The sequence below is a fragment of the Pan troglodytes genome, chromosome 23, assembly GCF_028858775.2.
Source record: "Pan troglodytes isolate AG18354 chromosome 23, NHGRI_mPanTro3-v2.0_pri, whole genome shotgun sequence".
Lineage (NCBI taxonomy): Eukaryota > Metazoa > Chordata > Mammalia > Primates > Hominidae > Pan > Pan troglodytes.
The window spans coordinates 22,724,985-22,744,800 of record NC_086016.1 but is presented as its reverse complement, the minus strand read 5'-3'; the positions used below and the strand labels follow the sequence as shown (position 1 = coordinate 22,744,800).

At 54.7% G+C, this 19,816-nt stretch overlaps 1 pseudogene across 1 annotated transcript; it reads left to right on the top strand.

Annotated features, from left to right (window-relative positions):
- Positions 1–1,028: 1,028 nt before the first annotated feature.
- Positions 1,029–19,132, top strand: GGT2P (Inactive glutathione hydrolase 2; annotated as a pseudogene). Its single transcript, XR_008541862.2, has 13 exons — positions 1,029–1,107; positions 1,651–1,821; positions 4,948–5,084; positions 5,219–5,299; positions 10,490–10,682; positions 11,075–11,232; positions 13,289–13,438; positions 13,962–14,099; positions 17,633–17,820; positions 18,053–18,179; positions 18,281–18,393; positions 18,475–18,588; positions 18,893–19,132. The product of XR_008541862.2 is annotated as an Inactive glutathione hydrolase 2 (transcript).
- Positions 19,133–19,816: the final 684 nt, after the last annotated feature.

Sequence of the window (19,816 nt, the reverse complement as noted above, 5' to 3'; positions counted from 1 at the left end):
GCTGGGAGGGGGTCAAATGTATCACACTATCGGCCCCAGGCCCACCAAGCCTGGGGAGGTGCCACCCTTCCACGATGGCATTTGGATGTTCCCTGTGTGTGGGGAGGGCACAGGGACTCCATTTGTAGACCACCTCTGGGACAGTGTGTCTGCCTCTGAGGTCAGACGCTCTGCACTGGGACAGGGTGGAGTGGAGGGAAACCCAGCTTGGGGCTCATTGGAGGGGCTTGCTGGCAGACACCGCCCTTTGTGGGAAACTGACTGTGGGAGAGGGGAACCCCAACCTCTGTCACCACATCCTTCTTCCCTGTTGTCACACCTGTCACCTGCTGCCATAGCCATGAGGCTTCCCAAGGGTCACTGCTGCCACTCACTGCACAGCCTGGAAGGGAGTCCACAGGGGACATACAGTGAGCAAGAGACCTGTGCCACTCAGGCCTCCTGGGGGTGTCCCCGGTGCAGCCATGATGATAATCACAGCTACCATTCACCAAGCCCTGCCCACAGTCTAACCTACTCTATTCACAACACTCCCAGCAGCAAGGCAAGTGAGGTGCTGCCGTCATCCAGGCTGGACAGTTCAGTGATTTGCCTGAGGCCCCACAGCAGGTGAGTGGCAAGTCCAGCGTCAGAGCAGGGCAGGCTGGCGGTGCCCCCTGAGCCCCCTTTGCCATGCTTACCGCATGGACATCCTGGGCTTGTGCAGGAATGCCCTGTCCCCTACCTGCCCTGCTCCGTGCAAAACCCTCTTTGAGCTGTGCCTGGGAGACATGCTGAGAGAATTCATGGAAACAAATGTGTTACTGACAGCCTCTTTGCCTCCAGAGTTCAACTGGAGACAGAGAAACCAGCTAGAGGCAGAGGGAGGTAACACGGAGTACCCCAGAAAGGTCTGAGCTGTGCGTGCTTCAGGTAACCTCCTTTGACCTTCAGGAGAACGAGAAGGCTGCCTGATCAGAGAGTCTCTGAAGAAGATTCTGTGGCTACAGGCTTCAGCAGAGTGTGAGGGAGACCCCGGTTATTTCCTCAGCTGTTTCCACCAAATCCTCCTGTCTTTCGTGGCCAACACCCCAGGCAAGGCTTGGGGCCCCTGTCTGCTGCTGGACGGTAAGTCCTGGCCCCGTGGCAGTGAATCTGTGGGGCGCTCTGATTGTGGGCACTATGGAAGCTAAACCCCATGCTCCAGGTGGGGTGGAGGGTCTTCAGAGGACTCCTGGACAGTGCCAGGCTCTAGGCTGAGGTGGGGGACACAGGAGAAACCAGGCCAGGCCCATCCCTACTGGAGCTTCTCCCTAAGCAGTGGAGGCTCAGCCACTGTGAGGAGGTAGGCCAGGCCCTGCAGAAAGAGGGGTGTGGAAATCTGGGGGCTCCCAGGAAGGGCCGCTGCTGGAGATGGGGTTCTTACCAGGATGGGCTCTGAAGATAAGCAGGGAGGATTTGGGAGGGCAGAGATGAGGCCCAGAGCTTCTGGCAGAGGGCATGGCCTGCGCAAAGGTCTGGGGGCCGGACAGCCTGCACGTATTCTGGGAAGCGGGAAGGAGACACAGGCCTTGTGTTTCTGAGGCCTGACTTTAGACTGTGCCCTGTTGGGGAGGGGCCAGGGAATGTCTGAGGCTGGGCCTGACCCTGCTCCTTACCCCGTGGGTGCAGCAGAGCCATGAAGAAGAAGTTAGTGGTGCTGGGCCTGCTGGCCGTGGTCCTCGTGCTGGTCATTGTCGGCCTCTGTCTCTGGCTGCCCTCAGCCTCCAAGGAACCTGACAACCATGTGTACACCAGGGCTGCCGTGGGCGCGGATGCCAAGCAGTGCTCGGAGATTGGGAGGTGAGCGGGGCAGGGCATGGGACATGGGCCCTGAAAACTGGGCAAGTGGACCTGAGCAATACCTTCACCCCTCTGAGACTCAGTTTCCCCACATGTAAGCTTTGCTTGGACTCTCTCAGTAGCCTTTGGGAAGGGGACGGTGACTCCGAGAGCAGGGTGTGGGTCTCCTAGAGCCAAACAGGGCCCCTTTTCTCAGTTCTAAGAGTCTCTGTCTCTTTGGATAAACTCCACTGTTTTGTTGTTTGGTTGTTATTTTTACTTATTTCTTCCTATCTATCTATCTATCTATCCATCTATCTATCTATTATCTATCTATCTATCTATCTATCTAATCTATTTAGAGATGGAGTTTTGCTCTGTTGCCAGGCTGGAGTGCAGTGGTGCAATCTCAGTTAACTGCAACCTCCGCCTCCCAAGTTCAAGTGATTCTCATGCCTAAGCCTCCCAAGTAGCTGGGATTACAGGAGTGTGCCACCACGCCCAACAAATTTGTGTGTGTGTATATGTGTGTGTGTGTGTGTGTGTGTGTTTTCTGAGACAGAGTATCGCTCTGTTACCCAGGCTGGAGGGCAGTGGTGCAATCTTGGCTTACTGCAGCCTCCACCTCCCAGGTTCAAGTGATTCTCCTGCCTCAGCCTCCACAGTAGCTGAGACTACAGGCATGTGCCACCATGCCCAGCTAATTTTTGTATTTTTAGTAGAGACAGGGTTTTGCTATGTTGGCCAGGCTGGTCTTGAACTCCTGACCTTGTGATCCTCCCACCTCTGCCTCTCAAAGTGCTGGGATTACAGGTGTGAGCCACTGCGCCTGGCCTAATTATGGTGTTTTTAGTAGAGATGGGGTTTCACCATGTTGGTCAGGCTGGTCTCGAACTCCTGACCTCAGGTAATCCACCCACCTGGGCCTCCCGAAGTGTTGGGATTACAGGTGTGAGCCACCACGCCCGGCTTATTCTTTTCTTTTCTTTTTTTTTTTTTTTTTTTTTTGGTTAGGAGACAATTTCTTTCTTTCTTTTTTTTATTTTATTTTATTATTATTATACTTTAAGTTTTAGGGTACATGTGCACAATGTGCAGGTTTGTTACATATGTACACATGTGCCATGTTGGTGTGCTGCACCCACCAACTCATCATTTAGCATTATGTATATCTCCCAATGCCATCCCTCCCCCATCCCCCCAAGGAACGCTGTTGCCCAAACAGGGACATGAAGGGCTTATTCTTTTTTTAAGGTGGAGTCTTACTCTGTCACCCAGGCTGGAGTATAGGGGAGCGATCATAGCCCACTGCAGCCTCAAACTCTTGGGTTTAAGTGATCCTCCCGCCTCAGCTTCCTAAAGTGCTGGGATTACAGGTGTGAGCCATGGTGCCTGGCTTCTACTGTTTTATTCTATTTTAGACTCTTATCTCATGTTATATATAAAGATCAGTTCCCTCTTAAAGACTTAAACAGAAAAAATATTATGTTTTTCATATTTTGAGACAGGGTCTTGTTCTGTCACCCAGGCTGGAGTGCAGTGGCATGATCATAGCTCACTGCAGCCTTGAACTCTTGGGCTTAAGCGATCCTCTCACCTCAGCCCCCTGAGTAGCTAGGACTACAGGCGTGCATCACACCTGACTAATTAAAAAAGACTGTTTTCTAGAGATGGTCTCACTCTATTGCCCAGGCTGGTCTTGAACTCCTGGCCTCAAGTGATCCTCCACCTTGGCCTCCCAGAGTGCTGAGATTACAGGTGTAAGCCACCATCTCTAGCAAGGAAAAAAAAAATGTTATTAATAAAGTATAGCAATTTCCCTTTTTGTCCCAATTATAAAAGTCATGTACATTTGTTTGCTTGATAAAGAGGAAACTGTCTGGGCAAGGTGGTCCACACCAGTAATCCCAGCACTTTGGGGGGTTGAGGCGGGCAGACCACCCGAGGTCAGGAGTTCGAGACCAGCCTGGCCAACATGGTGCACTCTGTCCCTACTAAAAATATAAAAAGTTAGCCGGGCATGGTGGTGTGCGCCTGTAATCCCAGCTACTCAGGAGGCTGAGGCAGGAGAATCGCTTGAACCCAGGAGGCAGAGGTTGCAGTGAGCTAAGATCATGCCACTGCACTCCAGCCTGGGCAACTGAGTGAAACTCTGTCTCAGAAAAAAAAAAGAAAAGAAAAAGAAGAAACTGTAATCCCAGCACTTTGGGAGGTTGAGGAGATAAGATTGCTTTAGACCATGAGTTTGAGACCAGCCTGGGCAACATAGAAAGACCCTATCTCTACAAAAAAGACAAAAAATTGCCCGGTGTGGTGGTTCTTACCTGTAGTCCCAGCTACTCAGGAGACTGAAGTGGGAGGATTGCTTGAGCCCAGGAGGTCAAAGCTGCATTGAGCCAAGACTGTGCCACTGCACTTCATCCTGGGTGACAAAGTGAGACCCTGTCTCATAAAACAAAGGCTGAGCACAGTGGCTCATGCCTGTAATACCAGCACTTTGGGAGGCCAAGGTGGGTGGATCACTTGAGCACAGGAGTTCTTGACCAGCCTGGGCAACATGATGAAACCCCATCTCTACAAAACACACAAACAAAATTGGCTGGGCATGGTGGCATGTGCCCATAGTCCCAGCTACTTGGGAGGCTGAGATGGGAGGGTCAATTGAGCCCAGGAGACTGAGGCTGCAGTGATCCGAGATCACACCACTGCACTCCAGCCTGAGCAACAAAGAGAGACTTTGTCTCCAAAAAAAAAAAAAAAGAGGCCAAGGCAGGTGGATCATGAAGTCAAGAGATAGAGACCATCCTGGCCAACATGGTGAAACCCCGTCTCTACTAAAAATACAAAAATTAGCCGGGCGTGGTGGTGTGCGCCTGTAGTCCCAGCTACTCAGGAGGCTGAGGCAGGAGAATGGCTTGAACCCGGGAGGCAGAGGTTGCAGTGAGCTGAGATCGTGCCACTGCACTCCAGCCTGGCAATAGAGCAAGACTCCATCTCAAAAAAAAGAGAAAGAAACTAAAAACAAAAACCCCAAAACTCGAATGGACTTCTCTTCCATCCTCCTTTGGGCAGGTGGGCAGCAGGGTGTGTATGCGGGGCCAGGGTGGAAGCCTGCAGGTTCTCATGCCTTTATGTGCCACATGGCAGGGACGCACTGCGGGACGGTGGCTCTGCGGTGGATGCAGCCATTGCAGCCCTGTTGTGTGTGGGGCTCATGAATGCCCACAGCATGGGCATCGGGGGTGGCCTCTTCCTCACCATCTACAACAGGACCACTCATGAGTGCCTCGGAAGAGGAGAGGGAGAGGGGCAGGGGGTGTGGGTTGGGCCGAGGCACAGCTGGGTGGCCCCCAGGCTCACGTGGCATAAAGGGTTTGGGTGGGTGGGCCTGCCTACCTGCTTCTCCTTCTAGGAAAAGCTGAGGTCATCAACGCCCGCGAGGTGGCCCCCAGGCTGGCCTTTGCCAGCATGTTCAACAGCTCGGAGCAGTCCCAGAAGGGTAAGCCATGCTGCAGACTTGGGGCATGGGTGCAGAGCTGGCTGAGCCACCGGGAAGGGGCCTTGCCCACAGGAGCCTGCTCCCGTCAGGGTTCAGGGGCAGTTCTAGCACCCCCCATCCCTTCCTTGCCCCATAGCACCCTCCCACAATGAGTGGTCAGGACCATCATCACCACGGTAAAGGGCCGGGAGCTTCTGTTATTTCTGCTAAGGCCTCCGGGGCCACTCTGTGCAGCACATGGAAAGAATAATTATTATGCTAGCAGACCTCATGGACCAGGGCTCACTGGGGCCCACGCTCTGCTCTGTGCTTTTCACCCACGAGCCTCTCACAACCCTCCCTGCTCCTTTGGGCTAGGGGATGCTGTGTGGATTCCCATTTTACAGGGTGGGGATGCTGAGGCTCAGACAGGTCATGCAAATCAGTTGAGGTCACACAGCTGGGAGGTGGTAAAGCTAAAATTGAACCCAGGCTGTCTATATCCTGCTTTTTCAACAGGCATCCCATTCACTCATTTGTTCATTTGTGGGGATGGTGCTCTAGAATGTGAGGTGGAGTCCCTCTTTTCTAATCTGGTCTTAAGTGGAGAGGAGGCCCCCAAATTCCCCAGGTACCTGAAGGGAAGCCACTGTCCATCCAGGAAGCCACTGTCTGTCCCCCAAGGAGGCACAATAGATTGTGAGATAAAAGTTGGAGGATGGGAGGGTCTCAACAACTCACGCCTCTAATCCTAGCACTTTAGGAGGCCAAGTCAGGAGGAGCGCATGAGCCCAGGAGACCTGCCTGGACAACATAGCAAGACTCCATCTCTACAAAAAATGGAAAAAAAATTAGCTAGGTATGGCGGTGTGTGCTTATGGTCCCAGCTACTCGGGAGGCTAAGGTGGGAGGATCACTTGAGCCCAGGAGGTTGAGGCTGCAGTCAGCCATGATTATACCACTACACTCTAGCTTGGGCAACAAAGTGAGACGCTGTCAAAAAAAAAAAAAAAAAAAAAGGCTGGGCCTTTTTTTCACAGGCTCACGCCTGTAATCCCAGCACTTTGGGAGGCTGAGGCAGATGGATCACCTAGGTCAGGAGTTCAAGACCAGCCTGGCCAACATAGTGAAACCCTTTCTCTACTAAAAGTATAATAATTAGTTGGGCGTGGTGGCACAGGCCTGTAATATCCCAGCTACTCAGGAGGCTGAGGCAGGAGAATCGCTTGAACCCACGAGGTGGAGATTGCAGTGAGCCGAGATCATGCCACTGCACTCCAGCCTGGGCAACAAGAACGAAGCTCCGTCTCAAAAAAAAAAAAAAAAAAAAGTTGGAGGATGGAGGGGCAGGACACACTTACCACAGCAGGTCTTAGACTTCAGGTGGGGGTCCTGGGTGGTGCCCTTTGGAGTCTTCTGCAACATACTCAATCTTTGATTTTTTTTTCTTTTTTTTTTTTTTTGAGACGGAGTCTTACTCTGTCGCCCAGGTTGGAGTGCAGTGGTGCGATCTCGGCTCACTGCAAGCTCTGCCTCCTGAGTTCACGCCATTCTCCTGCCTCAGCCTCCTGAGTAGCTGGGACTACAGGCGCCTGCCACCACACCCGGCTAATTTTTTGTATTTTTTAGTAGAGACGGGTTTTCACTATGTTGCCCAGGCTGGTCCCTCGATCTCCTGACCTCGTGATCCCCCTGCCTCAGCCTCCCAAAGTGCTGGAATTACAGGCGTGAGCCACTGTGCCCGACCAATCTTTCATTTGTTTTTAATACTCATTGAGAAACTCAGCATCTGTAGATGTGAAGTTGCTCAGGGTAAGACAATGCGGGAATCACAGGCTTGGCACCTTGTGGACGCTTAGAATCATTTATTTAACTAGAATGTATTGAGCATTGTCTTAAAGAATCAGCTGTTGTTCCTGAAGCTGGGGTGAAAAACAAAGACGGCAGATGAAATCTGTGACACTCCAGGTGGGAAAAGAAACTAGGCAGGTGCGGGTGTGTTACAGGCTGTAGAAAAACAGACCTGGAGGGCCTCAAAATCTGGGACTCTATGGAGGGTGACCTAGTCAGGGAAGGGGACATCTGAGCAAAGACCCAGAGGCAGAGATGGGGTCAGGGGAGCTATCTCCTGGTCTGCTATCCAGGTGTGATGGCAGGGACAGAGCCCTGTGGGGAGCTGGGGAGGCTGCAGCAAGTGACCCAAGGGGAATGGCCCAGGTTGTGTGGGATCTCTTAGGTTATGGTGAAGCCTCTGCTTCCTGTCTGAGGGAAGTGGGGGCTCGTGGAGTATGTGAGTGGAAGGCGATGGATCTGGTCTATGGACCCCTTGGGTTGCTGTGTAAGGGGCAGGGAGCATGTGGGGGCCTGTCCGGAGGTCACTGCAGTAATTCGTGGAGAGAGTGCTGGGAAGTGGCTGACGCTGGACAGACACACTTGGAAGTGGAGCCTGCGGATTTGAGGATGGGTTGGGTGTGACGCTTGTGTAGGGAGTCCCCGGGGACCCCTGATCTTTTGTCTGTACCTGGAAGGATGGGGTGACCCTAATGGAGACAGGCAGGGTTCTCAGAAAGCAGGTTGAGCAGACACTCAGGAGCTCGGTTTTGGGCACGTTGAAGTTTGAGATGCTTTCTTCAAGCAGGCAGGTAGATACTCAGGTCTGGTGATCAGAGGAGCAGTCCAGGCCAGCAGGTCAATTTGGGAGTTGTCAGTGCATAAATGGAGGCTGAAGCTCAGATGTCAAGCAGACCACCAGGAGAGAGAGCAAAGACAGAGGGGAGAGTAGGCGCTAGGATGGCAGGCGGGGGAGACTCGGGTGGAGCCAGGTGCTGGGATGCAGGGGCGGCTCTCAGGGAGAGTGATGAGCCCAGTAAAGCTGAGAGGGGGCACTGGGTCTGGCAGTGTGGGGGTCACCAGAGAACTTGGCAAGTGTGGTGGCATGAGAGCCTGATTGGGCTGAGGTCAGGAGGAGATTTTTTTCTGATATTGATACATGATATTTTCTATATTTATGGGTACATGTGAGTGCTTGTTCCATGCATATAGTGTATAATGATCAAGGCAGGGTATTTGGAGTCTCCGTCACCTTGAATATTTTTCATTTCTGGGTGTTAGCACCATAGTCCTCTCTTCGTTACTTTGAAATATACAAAATACTGTTGCTAAGCATCGTCACCCTGGTCTGCTATCAAAGATTAGAACTTCTCCTGTCTTGGCTGGGCACGGTGGCTCACGCCTGTCATCCCAGCACCTTGGAAGGCTGAGGTGGGTGGATGACCTGAGGTCAAGAGTTTGAAAACAGCCTGGCCAACATGGCAAAACACCATCTGTACTAAAAATACAAAAATTAGCCTGGCGTGCTGGCCTGTGCCTGTAATCCCAGCTACTCGGGAGGCTGAGGCAGGAGAATCGCTTGAACCTGGGAGGCGGAGGTTATAGTGAGCTGAGATCATGCCACTGCACTGCAGTCTGGGAGACAGAGCAAGACTCCATCTCAAAAACAAACAAAGAAAACAAAACAAAACAAAAAAGAACTTCTGTCTAACTACAAGGTGGAAGGAATCATGTGCTGGGTGTCAGACCTTCCGGGACGTACGTGCAGCTTCTAGGAATTGAAACCACCAGCTCTTGGAAACTTGTGCCAGGCTTCAGGGTGGGAGAGGCAGTTCTAGAGCCACAGCCGCCAAGCCAAGGCAAATGGCCCCATCATCTCTCGCAAGAGCAGGAGAGTCCCTGGGGGCAGAGGCCATAGTTGTACCTTTCTGGGCAAAGGGTCAGTGTCTGTAGTGTCCATATGGGCAGTGAGGCTCAGGGAGAAAGCAGGCCCAGGGGTCTGTTTCCAATGACCTCCTCAAAAGTCAGAACTGGAAGGCAAAACCCCTTATAGGCTGAGTGCACCTGTAATCCCAGCATGTTGGGAGGCTGAGGTGGGAGGATTGCTTGAGGCCAGAGTTTGAGACCAGTCTTGGCAACGTAGCAAGACCCCTGTCTCTACAAAAAATAAAAATAAAAAATTAGGCTGGGAGTGGTGGCTCACGCCTGTAATCCCAGAACTCTGAGAGGCTGAGGAGGATGGATCACCTGATGTTAGGAGTTCAAGACCAGCCTGACCAACCTGGTGAAACCCCGTCTCCACTAAAAATACAAAAATTAGCAAGGCGTGGTGGTGCATGCCTGTAATCCCAGCTACTTGGGAGGCTGAGGCAGGAGAATTGCTTGAACTCGGGAGGTGGAGGTTGGAGTGAGCCAAGATTGTGCCATTGCACTCCAGCCTGGGCAACAAGAGTGAAACTCCATCTCAAAAAAAAAAAAAAAAAAAAAGCCACGTGTAGTGGGGTGTGTCTGTAGTCTTAGGTACTTCAGAGGCTGAGGTGGGAGGATCGCTTGAGCCTGGGAAGCCAAGGCTGCAGTGAGCCATGATTGCACCACTGCATTCCAGCTGGGACAACAGAATGAGACCCTGTCTCAAAACAGACAAACAAAAACCCTTATAGTTGGATGGAGAAACTGAGGCTGGGAGAGGGGACAGGACGGAGGTTAAGGCTCAGTCTTGCCTCTCTGGGGCAGTAGAAAAGAGGAAGGGAGCCCTTTCTTGGGGCTGGCTGTGTCTTGAAGGTGGCCTGTGCTTGACCTGGGTCAGGGTGGGATCTGCTCTTGTTTTGGCACATTCTGGTGGAGCCCATGAGTCTTACAGGATAAGGCCTTGTGGTCAGCGAGATGGGAGGGGGTCTGGCCTGGCACAGGATTTTAGACATGCAGGCACCTGCACAGACAGACACCTCATCCTGGGACAGCAAAACCCAGCCGCATGCTACTGCTTCCCCTCCTGTGCCCTCCTCAGACATCCCTTGTCCATGTACACTCCTACTGCTGAGCCCCTCCTAAAAAAAAATTAAACATCCCCTCCTAAAAAAAAAAAATTAAAATTAAAAATAAATTAAAAAATTAAAAATCCCCTTCTGCTGGGTGTGGTGTTCACGCCTGTAATCTCAGCTACTCAGGAGGCTGAGGTGGGAGGATTGCTTGAATCCAGGAGTTCGAGATCAGGCTGGGCAAGATGGCAAGACCCCAACTCAAAAAAGAAAAAAAAATCTTTCCTCCTAAGCCTCATTGCCCCATCTGTAAAGCGAGTCAGGGACTGTGCCTGGGATGCTGCCTGCGAGAGATCCGGATGTCCCCCACTCAGGGTCACTAACTGTGGCTCTCTCTCCCCAGGAGGGCTGTCGGTGGCGGTGCCTGGGGAGATCCGAGGCTATGAGCTGGCACATCAGTGGCATGGGCAGCTGCCCTGGGCTCGCCTCTTCCAGCCCAGCATCCAGCTGGCCCGCCAGGGCTTCCCTGTGGGCAAGGGCTTGGCGGCAGCCCTGGAAAACAAGCGGACCGTCATCGAGCAGCAGCCTGTCTTGTGGCATGTCTGTGGGTGCGGCCCCCTGACACAGGCAGGGCAGGCACAGCCCAAGGACCTTGCAGGCCGTAGCAGCAGTGGAGTGGCCCTCTGCCTTCAGGACCCTGTGCTGATAATGGGATGAGGAGATACAGACCCTTCCCACCACGTGTGGGGACACATTCTGAGCGTGGGGTCCCAGTGGCCACTGTGGCTGGCCATGTGTCCTGAGTGGCAAGGGACACTAGGAGGTTCCCGGAAGGGACACTAGGAGGATGAGCGCTGAGTGACAGGGCCACCCACCTGTGACAGGTGCTGCCCCTGCTTTGTGCTGGTCTCCTGTATGGACGGGTGTGGGGGGTGGTCTAGCTGAGTCCACCCCACCTGCTGCCTCACATGAGCCCCCTCTGCCCCAGTGAGGTGTTCTGCCGGGATAGAAAGGTGCTTCGGGAGGGGGAGAGACTGACCCTGCCGCGGCTGGCTGACACCTACGAGATGCTGGCCATCGAGGGCGCCCAGGCCTTCTACAACGGCAGCCTCATGGCCCAGATTGTGAAGGACATCCAGGCGGCTGGTGAGTGGGTAACCTCAAGGACCTGGGTGAGGAACTCTGCAGTGGAAACCCTGAGCTGTAGCCCAGAGCCATGGGGTCCTCCTGTCTTGCCTGAGCCTGCAGGAAGTTCCTGGTGGAGGAGGGTCAGTGACTGGCCATGTGGGTCCACAGCTCCTGCTTATATCAAAACCAAGAGAGGCCACACAGTCCAGGAGAGCAAGTCCCTGTTGGGGTAAATGCAGGTGTAGGCAAGAGCCAGGGCTAGGGAAGCACTAGAATACAGCCTGAAGATCCAGGAGGACTTCTTGGAGGAGGTGGCGGCTGGGCTGCAGATAACTTCGTTAGGCAGAGAGAGGAAGGGATTCCTAGCAGAGGAACAGCTGGGCTAAGGCCCAGTAGAGGGCGCTTTGATTCACCAAGAGGGTTACAAGGGATGAGGGTCGCCTTGAGAGAGGCATGGGGAAGGGGATTTGTGGGGCAGGGGCCTGGAGCTTGGCTGTGGCTTTCTTCAGGTAATTTTTGTCACTGCTTCATGGAGGAGGGTGATTAGCGTGTCGACCTTTACCACTGAGGCTGGAAATTGGCATGCCAATACCCTGTCTGTCTGGAGCTGACTCCAGGAGAATTAAGAGCCTCCCTCCCTCCCTCTATCCATTCCTCATGAGGAGAAGAGGCCAAGCAGCAGGGACACCGGCAGGAATTCTCCAGTTAGAAAAGGCCCTCTGAGCCAGGCGCAGTGGCTCACGTCTGTAATCCCAGCACTTTGGGAGGCCGAGGCGGGTGGAACACCTGAGCTCAGGAGTTCAAGACCAGCCTGGCCAACATGGTGAAACCCTGTCTCTACTAAAAATGCAAAATTAGTCAGGCATGGTGGGTTGTGCCTGTAATCCCAGCTACGTGGGAGGCTGTGGCAGGAGAATCGCTAGAACCTGGGGGGCTGAGGTTGCAGTGAGCCGAGATTGCACCACTGCACTCCACAGAGTGAGACTCCATCTCAAAAAAAAAAAAAGAAAGAAAAGGCCGTCTGAGGCAAAGCCTGGTGTCTCATGCCTGTAATCCCAACACTTTGGGAGGCTGAGGTAGAAGTTGAGGTCAGGAGGTCCAAGACAAGCCTGGGCAACATAGTGAGTCTACAAAAAAAAAATTGAGAATCTACATAAATATAGTGGGGGTGGGGGTGGGGAACAAGAAAACAAAAAATTCAAAGCATAGTGAAAAGAAATATAGCAAAACCCTGCCGGGCATGGTGCCTCACGCCTGTAATCCCAGCACTTTGAGAGGCCGAGGCGTGTGGATCACAGGGTCAGGAGATCGAGACCATCCTGGCTAACACAGTGAAACCTGTCTCTACTAAAAATTTAAAAAAATTAGCCAGGTGTGGTGGCGGGTGCCTGCAGTCCCAGCTACTTGGGAGGCTGAGGCAGGAGAATGGCGTGAACCTGGGAGGCGGAGCTTGCAGTGAGCCGATATCGCGCCACTGCACTCCAGCCTGGGCGATAGAGTGAGACTCCGTCTCACAAAAAAAAAGAAAGAAAGAAAGAAAGAAATATAGCAAAACACAACAAAAAAATTAAAATTTGCTGGGTGTAGTTGTGCCTTTAGTCTCAGCTACTGGGGAGGGTCTGCTGGAGGATCACTTGAGCCCGGGAGTTCAAGGCTGTGATTAAGCCACTGCACTCCAGCCTGGGTAACAGAGCAAGATCGTATCTCTAAAAAAAAAAAAGAAAAAAGGAAACACTCTCCGGCCACAGATGAGAGAAGGCAGACAGGAAGCCAGTAAGCCAAGCAGGCAGAGGGCAGGTGGCCCCAGCCCAGCTGTCGGGTGGTGAGCAGTGTCAGGGAGACAGGAGTGCCGGAGCTGGTGAGGTTCCCAAGGAGGTGAGGTTGCCTGTGGCCCCCTCCCAGGGCACAGTCCCACCCCTCCAGTAGTGCACTCTGTCCTCCCTGGTAGGTACAGGCTTTTCCCCACCACCATGGTGCAGCCATGCCTGCCCCCAACACCACTGGTGCAGCTCCATCCTCCACGCAGTGGTGCAGCCCCATCCCAGCGCCCATTCGAGCTGCTGTCCCATTGCAGGGGGCATTGTGACAGCTGAGGACCTGAACAACTACCGTGCTGAGCTGATCGAGCACCCGCTGAACATCAGCCTGGGAGACGCGGTGCTGTACATGCCCAGTGCGCCGCTCAGCGGGCCCGTGCTGGCCCTCATCCTCAACATCCTCAAAGGTGGGTGGTCGCACCACAGCCGTGTGGTAGGACCCATGACACTGCCTCTCTCTCCCCACGCCCCACCCCTGCTGCATCTCTGCTCGCCCCCCATGCCACGTCTTTCCATCACTGAGCTCCCGAGGCGTGTCCCTGCATCACAGCTCACCATGTCCTGAAGGAGGCAGTGCAGAGCGACACGGCTGAAGCGGGCAATGCTCAAGGGTTGGAGGAGGAACAGGAGTCATCAGGAGGGAGAGAGGTGCAGGAGCTCAGGGCTGCAGGGCTGGTCCAGAGGGTACCCTGGTCCAGTGGGTGACCCTGCCACTTGGTCACTGAATGGCCAGAGCTGATGCGTGACGTGAGGCCCAGGCTCGGGAGCCCTCACCTTACTTCACTCTCACCACAGCCTTCTGAAGCAGCTGCTGCTATTGGTTATTAAACGCTCCTTGAGGTGGGCAAAGTGGCTCAGGCAGGTGTTAACCCTCTGAGCCCCTCAGAGCCTCTGGGGCTCAGCAACATGCACCTGGTTCTGATCAACCAGGGTACAACTTCTCCCAGGAGAGCGTGGAGACCCCCAAGCAGAAGGGCCTGACGTACCACCACATCGTAGAGGCCTTTCCGGTTTGCCTACGCCAAGAGGACCCTGCTTGGGGACCCCAAGTTTGTGGATGTGACTGGGGTAAGGGGCAGGGGCTGGCCCACTGTGGGTGTGGGGCCTGCTGTAGAGGCCTCAGGTGGGCTCCCCAGGGTGGCTACAGCCTCACATATGCTTTATGAATCCATTCCTGCCACAGACTTTGATTGCGGGCCTACTGTGTGCTCGGATGGACTCGTGGGTGACCCCCAGTCTTGGCTTCTGCCGCACAGAACTGACAGTGTGGGGAATTAGTGGCCACCCTCCTACCTCAGGTCCTTTGCACATGCTGTGGTTCTCGAGTGCTCAGTGCTGAGATGAGGAATGCATGGGGGCATTGCAGCCCTCGGGCATGGTGAGATGGATGGGTGAAAGGGAGAGGGCCAGGTGAACAGAGACCTTGGCCACCCACTCCCTGTCACTCCAAACTAATGCTTCCCAGATGCCACCCTCAGCCATGCACCACCTGACCCACTCACTCAGTAGTTGCCCCAGCTCCACGCTGGGTCCCTATAAGACCCTGTCATATCCCTTCCTGCTGAGGATCCTCACATCCCTCCTTACCTACTTGGGTCCTTGGCATTCCTGGGCGGATCTGCAGACCCCCCCACACTGACCAGTGACCTCCCAGGAGGGGCGTCAGCTGCCCGGGTGGTGTCTTCTCTTTCCCCGTGAGCATTCTGCACCTCTGACTCCCGCTGCAGCCAGTGACCTGGTGTCTTGTCTCTCTGAGGGGACAGAGCCACTGCAGCGTGTCCCTCTGCCCTCCCTTTTGGCTAAGGCCAGCTCCTTCATCTACTCGCTGGCTCGGGGTGCTGTTCCTACAATGCTCCTTTCCGCCTCTGACGATTTACTTCTTTATCACGGATTATTCCCAAAAGAAAGGCAGCTATTGTTGCTCTAGAAATTTCTATCTGCTGCCTCCTTCTGTCCTTTGCTCCTCTTAGAGCAAACATGGCTGGGCTATGTCCTCTCTCCCTTCAGGGTATCCCCTCCCCTGCTCTATCCCCATGCCACCAGATCGCCATGTCCAGCCTCAGTTTCCCCATCAGGCCCCACTCAGCAGCATCTCACACAGCTCACCACACTCCTCGAGTTTTCATTTTGCAAATTTTCGCACCTACAAAAATGTAAAAAAACCCCAAAACTGCCCAAGCATCAATGTTCCCTTTTCCTGGAGTCTGCAGTGTGGACGTTTCTGCCGGATTTCCTAACTCTCTCCGTCTCCACCCACGTCTATTGGGATTCGTGTTTTTCTGAGGGATTCCACAGTAGGTTACTGATGTCACACCTCAGGGTGTGTCTCAAAAGTGAGACTTGAACATAGCACAGCAGGATGTCGGGGTGACACAACCTGCTGTTGTCCCTTCTCTTTACCTACAGTAGGCTCTCTTGGCTGTTTTGTTTTTGTTGTGTTTTTGTTTGGACACAGAGTCTCTGTCATCCAGGTTGGAGTGCAGTGGTGTGATCTTGGCTCACTGCAGCCTCAACCTCCAGGGCTCAAGCAATCCTCCCACTTCAGCCCCCTGAGCAGCTGGGACCAGAGGCACGTGCCGCCAAACCTGGATAATTTTTATATATTTTTTTAGAGACAGGGTCTTGCCCAGACTGGTCTCAAACTCCTGGGATCAAACTATCTTCCCTCCTCAGCCTCCCAAAGCGCTGGGATTACAGGTGTGGCTTTTTTTTGAGACAGGGTGTCGCTCTGTCGCCCAGGCTGGAGTGCAGTGGTGCTATCTCGGCTCACTGCAAGCTCCGCCTCCTGGGTTCACGCCATTCTCCTGCCTCAGCCTCCCGAGTAGCTGGGACTACAGGCACCCGCCACTGCGCCCAGCTAATTTTTTGTATTTTTAGTAGAGACGGGGTTTCACCGTGATCGCGATCTCCTGACCTCGTGATCCGCCTGCCTCGGCCCCCCAAAGTGCTGGGATTACAGGCATGAGCCACCGTGCCTGGCCTGTTTTGTTGATTTTTAAAGCCCAGGGCAGTAGTCTTGGAAAATGTCCCACATCGTGGATTTGCCTTTCTGTTTCCTTGAGGGCAGATTCAGACAGAACACCTTTCCCTGGGATTGGTCAACTAATCCGTGGGGTGTTGCTGAAACTTTATTTTATTTTATTTTATTTTATTTTATTTTATTTTTGAGACGGAGTCTCGCTCTGTCCCCCAGGCTGTCCCCCAGGCTGGAGTGCAGTGGCGGGATCTCGGCTCACTGCAAGCTCCGCCTCCCAGGTTCATGCCATTCTCCTGCCTCAGCCCCCCCAAGTAGCTGGGACTACAGGTGCCCACCACCGCGCCCAGCTAATTTTTTGTATTTTTAGTAGAGACGGGGTTTCACTGTGTTAGCCAGGATGGTCTCGATCTCCTGACGTCGTGATCCGCCCTCCCAAAGTGCTGGGATTACAGGCCTCGGCCTCCCAAAGTGCTGGGATTACAGGCGTGAGCCACCGCGCCCGGTGTTGAAACTCTCTTGAGGCATTTTCTTTGGCCTTCGGGTCCATCCTCTGTCTCCTCCTTGACCTCCTCATCTCCTCCTCGCCACTGCCTTGGGGACCTTGGCCAGGCTCATGGCATCCAGCAGCCACTCAATGTCAATACCTCCATGTTCATCTCTCAGCCCGCCCTTGCCCGTGAACCCATGCTTATTTATTTATTTTTTTATACGTGCACCCATGCTCTTCAGGTCTGATGAAGTATCCAAAATCAAGCTCCTGACCATCCCCAAACCTGCCCCTTCTGCAGGGTTTACCTCGCTAGTCGGCACCATCCTTGATTCTTCTCTTTCTCCCACCCAGGCCATCATCTCTTGCCTGGTTGATACCCACAGCCTCCCCTTTGGGCTTTATCCTTATCCCCGTCATAGCTGCCAGAGGGACCCTGTGAAAACACTCCCCACCCTCCTCATTCCTCTGCCCTAAGCCTGCATGGCACAGAGCAAAAGCCAGTTGTTATGGGACCTAGGAGGTCCTGTGGGATGGGCCCCAGCCTGCATCTTCATCCTCTTCTCCCCATCCTACTCCATTCACTCTCTGCCTATCGCTCACCAGCCTATACCACCTGCCTCAGGGCCTTTGCACTGACCATTTAGGCCACATTCCAGGCTCTTTTCACACGTTGCCTCCTCTGAGAAGCCCTCCCTGACCACTCTGCCCATACCTCATGCCTCTTGATTCCCCTTACCTGGCTTGTGGTTTCAGCACTTTCCCTGTGTGTGTTTGTTTTTCTTGGCATGAGGGCAGGACCTAAGTGTCTGTTCCCTGTTGATTCCCCAGTGCCAGGCATGCAGTGCAAATTCTAGAAATATTTTTTGCATGAAAGAATGAGTGATTGAATGTGGCAAGGGTCTGGAGGCTGAGGACCACGCAGACAGACATTCAGAGTTGCTGGAACGCGACAGAGACAGGGAGTCAGACTGGTTGTGCAAGGTCCTGGGCCTGCCCTTGGGTCCTGGGGAGCCACGGAAGGTTGTGGGTGCCAGAGGGTTGCGGTCAGAGTCACAGTCAGGGGCCTTCTGAGACCTGTGCCCCCTCCCCACCCTCCCTCCCCACCTCCTCAGGCCAGCTCTGGGGTCTCGGCAGGTGGTCCGCAACATGACCTCCGAGTTCTTCGCTGCCCAGCTCCGGGCCCAGATCTCTGACCATACCACTCACCCGATCTCCTACTACAAGCCCGAGTTCTACACGCCGGATGACGGGGGCACTGCTCACCTGTCTGTCGTCGCAGAGGACGGCAGTGCTGTGTCGGCCACCAGCACCATCAACCTCTAGTAGGGGCTGCTGGGCCGCCTGGGTGGGAAAGGGCCAGGGGCGGGTGGCCCAGGGACTGCCCACTTATCCAGTAAGGTGGCTCCATCACCTCTTTTCCTGGTGGGAAACTGAGGCCCAACCTTGGTAGCTTATCCTGGGCCTCTCAGTGAGTATGTTTGAGCCTCAGTGGGTGGATAGGGACCAGGCTGGGCCAGGCAAGGTCAGGTGCTGTCTGACCTGGCTGGGCGGTAGCTTTGGCTCCAAGGTCTGCTCCCCGGTCAGTGGGATCCTGTTCAATAATGAATGGACGACTTCAGCTCTCCCAGCATCACCAATGAGTTTGGGGTGCCCCCCTCACCTGCCAATTTCATCCAGCCAGGTATGGGGTGGAGGTCTGGGGGTGGGGGACTGGGGTGGAGAGGGGCGGGTGTCCTGGGCAGGCAGCTGACGGGCATCCCTGTCTTCTCCCATCAGCCGCAGGGAAGCAGCCGCTCTCATCCATGTGCCCGACGATCATGGTGGGCCAGGACGGCCAGGTCCGGTTGGTGGTGGGAGCTGCTGGGGGCACGCAGATCACCACAGACACTGCACTGGTATGTGTCACCCCTTTTCTCCCTGGCCCTGCCCACTCTGCACAGCCCCCAAGCCACGCTGATCACACTCCCATGCCCCAGGCCATCATCTACAACCTCTGGTTCGGCTATGACGTGAAGAAGGCCGTGGAGGAGCCCCGGCTGCACAACAAGCTTCTGCCCAACGTCACGACAGTGGAGAGAAACATTGACCAGGTGGGCCGGGGGTTGGAGAAACTGAGTCACGGTGTGGGGCCCCAGGGCATCCTGGGCTGGAGGCCTGGATCATCACAGAGTGGACAATGGTTGGTGTCCTCTCTCTAGTGCCTGGGCCATCTGGAGCCCCTGTGCCATGAGGGCCAAGCCCCCTGCTCCAGTGAGACCCAGCAGGCCCCAACCTGCTCTTCCTGATGACCTGGCCTGAAATGGCACCACCTGGGCTGAGGCCTGTGACCACACAGGCGTGGTTCAGGTGGCATCTGGAGCCCTGCTCAGGCTTCCCCTCTCCTCCCACCCCCAGGCAGTGACTGCAGCCCTGGAGACCCGGCACCATCACACCCAGATCGCGTCCACCTTCATCGCTGTGGTGCAAGCCATCGTCCGCATGGCTGGTGGCTGGGCAGCTGCCTCGGACTCCAGGAAAGGCGGGGAACCTGCTGGCTACTGATTGCTCCAGGCAGACAAGGCTGACAAGCAATCCAGGGACAAGATACTCACCAGGATGAGGAAGAGGACTTTGGGGGACGGGCTTCCCCTGTGAGCAGCAGAGCAGCATAATAAATGAGGCCACTGTGCCAGGCTCCAGGTGGCCTCCCTGGCCTGTCTCCCCACTCTCTGGGCCTCAGTGTATTGTGTGTGAAATGGAGCCATCTGGCTGGGGAGGAACAGAGAGTGGCCAGCTGATGCTGGGAACCCGGGTGCCTTCTCAGACCCGTAGGCGTCCAGCTCACCCTGCCGATGACACTGGAGGTGAAGCTGAGGTCCGAGGAATGGGGACTAGGCAACAGGCTGGAGGAAAACATCTCGGTCAGAGCCACGCCCCTGGGGGGTTCCCAAGAGCAAGCCCAGAGTGAAACCCAAGCTTGTGATCCTCTCCAGAGGGAGGCCTGGTTCTCAGGGAACAACAAACGGGAAGATGTCCCCAGATCCCAGGGATCAGGGCTTGGACCAGCCGGGGACGCAGCCCAGAGGGAGTGGGTCCAGAAGGAAACAGCTAGACACAGCAGCCTTCACCATCCGCAGCCCCTCCAGGCCTCCCTCAGGGCCTGCTCCCTCCTCTGTGCACAGTTCCAACACCTGGGGCAGGGTTCTGGGAAGGGCTGGTGGAGGTGGGCTGGTGGGAGGCGGAGATCACAGCGCAGCACCTGGATATCACCAGGGGCACTGGGGCCAGGGGCCAGGTGAGGCCAGGTCGGGGCTATCCTTCAGGATCCCCGAAAACCTG